Source organism: Rutidosis leptorrhynchoides, chromosome 10 (genome assembly GCF_046630445.1).
Source record: "Rutidosis leptorrhynchoides isolate AG116_Rl617_1_P2 chromosome 10, CSIRO_AGI_Rlap_v1, whole genome shotgun sequence".
NCBI lineage: Eukaryota > Viridiplantae > Streptophyta > Magnoliopsida > Asterales > Asteraceae > Rutidosis > Rutidosis leptorrhynchoides.
In genome coordinates, this window is record NC_092342.1 from 155355772 (window position 1) to 155363587 (window position 7816).

Here is a 7816-nt window from a genome sequence, read left to right on the forward strand (position 1 = left end):
TGAAAATGTAGCTGTATTCATCATCAAATGCTACTTTGAAAGATTTTTCACAGATTTGTGAAACTGATAACAAATTGTTTGCAAGCTCTTGACAATAGTTCACTTTGTCGAAACTAACTTTCTCATTCTTCAATAAACCTTGAGCTGAAATGTGACCTCCCTTATCTCCAGCAAATGCGACATAACCTCCCTTAATTGGGTATACGTCCGAAAGAAGAGATAGCTGTCCAATTATATGTCTTGAAGCACCACTATCCACTATCCAGGTGTTGTTTGCAGGTACCCTAGTTCCCTGCATATCACATTAAGAAAGTTAATTGATAATGGGAACCCACGCCCGAATGGCAGTAGGTTGTCCATTAACACCCCGTAGCTTGAAATTCTATCCATTTCCCGTTTGAGTCAGGTGGAATCTCATCGTTAGAAACCATAAACTTAGACAGTTTAGAAGAAGCAACATTGCTCTTCTGGTATTTTACATTCTGCTCATTTTCGGAGCAATTCATTCGTGGTCTGTTACGGGAAAAGTATTTTCGACGACTAGCTTTTTGCGAAGGTGATCGTGCCTTTGGTTCAAAAGCTCTACCCTGATCACTTGATTCGGAAACTCTTGCCTTAGTATCCTTTTTAGGAACTTTAATCTTTACCGGAGAAATTGACCTATTGAAGTTCTTCCTCTTATAATCTCCATAGACAACCTTTGTCGTATGTCTTCTAGCACGAACTTCATCATGAACAGGTGAACCTGCTCTATGAGCATAAGATGATCGGTGATCATCATATGAGAAGTCAATTCTTTGTCTGGGTGATCTATACCTTCTAGGACAATTTGCAGCAATGTTTCCAAACACACCACAACTAAAACATTGATGAAATTCTCTATGTCCTCTAAATTGATATTGATTATTAGAGTTAGAAGAGGAGGGGTCTTGTTCTCTTACAAACACAGGAGTATCATTTGTTCTCTTTCTAGGAACAGGTTTAGGTGTAACGGGTGAAACCACTCTATTAATGAACTTTGGGTTTCTCAAAATTCGAATTGGTTCATCAGGTGTTATCACCCTTCTTTTCTCAGAATTATCTCCTAGACCAGTTTTCTTATCTTCTTCATGATCTAAAGAACCTTTTGTGGAATTATCATAAGTTGCATTCTTAGTTGACTTACACTTCTTGATCTTTTCAATGTAATCCTCATAACTAGGTGGAATACAGTCTTCTGGTCGTCCATCAACAATGTTTGCGTTAACTAATTTGTTCTGAAATGGCGGAGCTACGGTTTTATATCCAATACCCTTTCCCTTGGTGTCATTTAATTCCACCATTAAGGCATTTCATTGTGACGCACTTGCCCAACATTTCATTTTAATTGACATCTCCTGTAAATCAGCTTTAACGCATTCATTTTCTTTCTTTAATTCATTTATCATGTCAACACGTTTAACTAAAGCTTGATTTATATCAAAGTTATAGCATTTAAGATCGAGAATTTGTTTTTTATAAACTTTGATCTGTTCTCTCAACTCGTTTTCAACTTTAGTGGTCACAAGGTTTGCTTGATATTTATCTCGTATCTCCTCATAGGACTTGGTTGAGACAACCCGTCCTAATCCATAAGGACGAATACAATAACATATGATTATATTGTGAGGTATTGGACCTCTATATGATACATTGTACAAACATTGCATTCGTTTTAAAAGACAAATTTTCATTACATCCAAAGTTCACCAGGCATGCATACCATTTCATAATACCCAACTATAAATGACCTAATATGTCATTTACATAATCATAATCTTTATTGAACTCAACGACTTGAATGCAATGTCTTTTGAAATATGCCATGAATGACTCCAAGTAATATATTTATAATGAGCAAATGCACAGTGAAAGATTTCTTTAATACCTGAGAATAAACATGCTTTCAAGTGTTAACCAAAAGGTTGGTGAGTTCATTAGTTTATCATCAATATTCATTTCCATCATTTTTAATAGACCACAAGACTTCATTTCCATTTCTCATAAATATATATCCCATACATAGAGATAAAAATCATTCATATGGTGAACACCTGGTAACCGACATTAACAAGATGCATATAGAATATCCACATCATTCCGGAACTCCCTTCGGACATGATAAAATCGAAGTACTAAAGCAGTTCAAATTCTTTGACTGGAGCTTGTTAGTGCCCATAGATCTATCTTTAGGATTCGCATTAATTAGGGGCCAGTTCCCTAATTCTTAGGCTACCAAGCTAAAAGGGGCATATTCGATTTCGATAATTCAACCATAGAATGTAGTTTCGATTACTGGTGTCTATTTCGTAAAACATTTATAAAAACGCATGTATTCTCAGTCCCAAAAATATATATTGGAAAAGCATTTAAAAAGGGAGCAAATGAAACTCACAATACGATATTTTGTAGTAAAAATATGCATACGACAGAACTGAACAATGCAGGGTTGGCCTCGGATTCACGAACCTATATCAGTTATGTATATTAAAGCACTTAATCACAATTAAACAAGTTTATGTATTAATACTTTAATAACTTTTATGTCATGTTAATAAATAGATTAATTGTAACTATTTTATATATATTATATATTAAATTCTTATTAAAGTATTTTAGTGTATATTATTTATTACAAATATTATATAATGTTTTAAAGTTAATATTTACCTATATAATTATATATACCTAAAAATATATCTATATATGCTATGTAAATTAATTAATGTTAGATAATTATAGTTAATAACATTTTAAAGAAAATAGCATGTAATATTAATATAGTCATGATATATGTAGTAAAATATATTTTTCTATAAGTATCTTTTGTTTGTTAAAATAATAATTATAATAATACTAAAATAGTGATAATAATAATAATAAAATGTTATATGTTAATACCTGATAATAATAATAATAATAATAATAATAATAATAATAATAATAATAATAATAATAATAATAATAATAATAATAATAATAATAATAATAATAATAATAATAATAATAATAATAATAATATTAATAATAATAATAAGATGATAATATTAATAAATGAATAGATAAGTGACTACCTCAAAGGAGTTGTCCTAAAAAAATGCCCAAGTCTGGGTTTGAACCCGCGACCTCCCGCTAAACAGATAAAAATCCTTAACCAATACTCCGCATTGTATCTTTCTGATTTAACTATCTCTTAAATTCTTTTAACCCATTTTAGTCTGTTTCATTTTCTTCTTCTTCACTAGAATTCAATCGATCACGTTCATTGTTTTTCATCGTAAACCGGTACCATGTATTAATGGATCCTCATCATCATGTTTATGTTACCATCATCATCATACAAATTCATTGTCCATAAAGAAAATAATAGAAGCACAACAGTAGTAATCGATCACACTTTGTTTTGGTTTTCAACTTGTGAGGGAGCAAGAGTTTATATGGGTTTCGATTGTATCAGAACATAAAGACTAGCAGCTGTTAAGATTTATTTCGCTTAGTGGGCTGCAGTAGTCCACTTAAAGTGGCAGCCCAATATATCTAATTGTTACGGCCCAAAGGACTAGCCCATGTGCGTTTCAAATGGATCCACAATCAGTCCAGTAGCATCATAACAAAAAAAAAGGCCCGGTTCTAGTTAATGCTCCAATGGTGTTTTGGTGTTCGATCATTGAGCAGAGAACAGAAGCGTTCGGTTTTCATAGGTTTAGAAGTCGACCCGAATAGCAGCATCAAAGGATGATTCAACAATGGATGATTCGAAAAGGTTTTTGATTGTTCGAGCAAACATAACAAGTGTTGGTTATTTTGTACTCATTCGAACCGGAAGAGCATAGAATGAGTTCCTCATCATAACATACATGTAACATCATCATCTATACGATCATCGTTTTTGTTTATAGTCACCATCATCAATTATCCCGTAATCATCCTAATATCCATCACTCCGCATTAATTTGGTTATATCATTAGGTCCAAAAAGAAACAGAAAGGGCCCAACAATTTATTAATTTTCATAGCCCAAGTTATTTAATTTCCTAAGCCCATTTAACAACTTATGGGATTTCGTTGGTTTTTGTTTGGATGCTCGATTGAAATAAAAAAACAAAAAGGAACGGGTAATAAGGGGTCCATATAATAGGCAAAAGGATAATAAGAAAATAGAACGGCGTTCTACATCATCCACTATATTTTCTTTTCTATTTCCCTCTTTCTTTACTCCTTGATTTCTTCATTAATTAATCCGAAGAAAACAAAAGTATTGTATCGAATCACCATCAATCATTCATTTATCATCACTGTCCATAATCTTTTTCTTCATTTATTCTTATTATCGTAACAGGAAGTAAAAACAATGAAGTAGCTGCGTTTAATGAATAAAAATAATAATAGCAGCAGTATCAAATAACAGTGATTGATTTGCAGTAATATAGAAGAGGTTTGGGATGCTTAATGGTGGTTGTGTTGGTGTTCTCCACCGAGACAGAAACAGCAAGGAAATAGCTAAAATATGAATAATAATGATGATGATTTTATGTGGGTTTTCGTGGTTCTCAATGTTACAATCGACAATAGTTGCAGCAATATGAGGGAGTTCACTATGGTTGTTTCACGATCAAAATAAGATAGAGAGAGAGAAGAGAAGGGAAGAGGTGGTTCTCGGTGGAGGGTGGTAATATGGGTGGTGACATGGTGGTGTTAGGGTGGCGGTTATAGAGGTGTCCGAGAGTGATCAAGGTGGTGTTGGTGATTGACATGATTAAACAGAAAGAAGAACAATATATATAGAGAGGGAGTAAAAGAGAGAGGTAGATTGAGAGGGTGGCAATGGTTGTTTTTAGTTTACTATAGAAATTGTAATAGTTTCGATGATGGATGTTAATGGTGGTTTTTCTTGAGGTGGGTTTCTCTTCGAACAACATAGAAAGAAGTAGCACTTGATATGGGTTCGTGTATTAAACGTTTACCAGATATGAACTGGCTAGCAATGGCGAAAGCCAAAAATGATGAACCGTGGTGATTTGCTTGGATCAAGGATGTTGCTTTGATTGTCTGAGAGACATGAAGAATAATGTGGATGTGGTGTGGTTGGTTTGTGGTATTCTAAGGTGGATGCAGAAGTAGGAATGTGAGAGGGAGAGTAGTGGATATATTATATAAATATACATATTACTCCGTGATTTTTAATCAATCAAGAACAGTAGTGAATAGTAACCATTTAGTAATCAAGAATGAACTAGAAATAAGAAAAAGTTACAGAAAGTGTGATTGAGTAGCAGCCAATCGATATTCATTGTATTGTAGTGTGATTTGAAGTTGGCGTGTAACAAGATGCAGACAGGAAACAAAATAATAAAGTATGATAGTGGAATTAAACAGATTTACAATATTAGTTGAATTTATATATAATTTATAATATTAATAATTAATAAATATAAATACATTAATAATAATAGTGTTGTAATATTTATCAAATAAAAATAATAATACTGTTAATGTTAATAATAATAATAGTTATCATAATAATAATAATATTATTATTAACAATGATAATAATAATTACTAATAATAATTTCAATAATATATTAATAATAATAATATTAATATAACAATTTAATTTTAGAAAGTAATTATTTACACATAATGAAATATTATATATCTACATATATAATATTTATAATTTACAATGTTCATAGATTATTTTATATCATTAATTTTTATAACTAAATCGAATAATATTTTATTAATGTATTTCAAATTATAATATATACATATATATTTACAACCAGTTGTTCGTGAATCGTCGGCAATAGTCAAAGGTCATTTGAATATATGAAACAGTTCAAAATTTTTGAGACTCAACCTAACAGACTTTTCTTATCTTGTCAAAAATATAATATCATATCAAGAGTTTGGTTTAAAATTAGTCGAAATTTTCCGGGTCGTCACATTGGTTAAATTATCTATTGTTGTTTTAAATTCAGCACATTTAACACATTCAATGGGTTTATCAAAAGATGGATCAGAAGATACCTGTTAAGCACTGTTTGATGAAGAAGTCTTAGCCATAAATGCAAAGTAGTTTGTCTTCTTCCCATCATCATACTCATCTTCTGATTCTGACGAGTCTCTAAGAAACTCTTATATATTAGCATCTTTACCCAAATGAATCTGTTCAAGTCTATCCTAGATATCTTTAGCTCTTGTCAAACCAGAAACCTTTTCAAGATCACTTTCTGATAAGCACATCTTTAGTAAGTCTACTACTTGCTTGTTCAATGCTTCAAAATCAGTTTGATCTACTCCAGTAAGATTGGCTTTATCTTCAACCTCTGAGTCTGACTTCTTGTCTGAATCATCAACTTCTGAGCTTACACTCTCAAGATCTGAACCTTCACCTATAAGAACTAACATCTCCAACTCAATGGCAATCATTCTACCCCATTCGTCTAGTTCCTTATCAGTATCAACCAATGTTTCTTCACTTTGATTAGCTTCTAGACTGTCTTCAAACACTGAGGTATCACCATTACTATTCTTCCAACTGTTGAAGTAGTAGTCCTCAGACGATGTTGGTGAAACACTTCCAGATTCATGTGTGCGAGTAACTGAATTACGTGCCTTCTAGAATTTTTCTTTAACCTCTTCCTGAACTTTCTCTTTCCAAATAGTTCATGACAATTCTTTAGCTCTTTCAGCACGAGTAGTCAGCTTCCCAATAATGCTTTGATCTGTAATACAGTCTTCTTCAGTGATCTTTGCCATGTTAGCTTTTGGTTGTTGATCATCTACATTCAATTTGATAGACCAGTCATCATCGTCTCCATGAATGACAACCAAAGCTTTGTTAGGACTCTCAGCTGTTTCTGCTTCATTTACTTTATCAGTAATATAAATCTCACGCTTTGTTGTATGACTCTGAGAACTGTAGTTCTGATTCTTGAAGGGATTACGATTACCCTGCTTCTTTTGTTTTGTACACTGTCTTGAAAAATGACCTAATTCTCCACAGTTGTAACAATTAACAATATTCATATCAAATCACAGTTTTGTATCTTTGATCAGACTGGTCAGTTTTCCAGTTCGCTCTTCATAATCTCTAGCTCTTCACACAAGATTTACCATACCCCACATAATATCCATCTTCTCGGCTTCGTTCTTATCAAGTTGATGATAATATTCAGTTGTTAGATGAATGTTACCCACACGACCATCAAGATAGCTATCATAAGAATTAACAAGGATTGATAGTAAAGCTATATCTTCACTAATCTTTTCTTTCCAAGCTTTCCTCATGTTTTCAATCTTAAGTGCAGAAAGAACATCTGATGTAGTCGGTGTAGATGACTCGGTAGTATTGGAAGTAGGCTGTGATTGAGTACTGAGTGAACATGGTGAAACTTGTGGTGGATACGAAGGTTGTTGAATAGGTGCACTGCTAACATTCAAACCATACATATTCTAATTGTTCGTAACAAAAGCAGTTTGAAATGGTGCATGAGCTGATTTAGTAGGTATAAATCCACTTGGACAGTACATTTTGGTGTCTTGAACTTGCTTAGACCTCTTAACTTTGTTTAACAGTTCTAATTCTTCTTCCTGAAGTGTTGCGATAAACGAGTTCACTATGGCAGTAGCAAGTTCTCCAATGGTTTTCATAGTTAATACGAAACCATTCCATTCTAATGGTAATGCTCCATCTAGACATGTTACTTTGTCTTTCTCTTCAATGGTTACATCATGCTTGTGTATTTCAGCTAGCAAATGACGATATCTTTCAACCAATTCTGTAATAGATTCT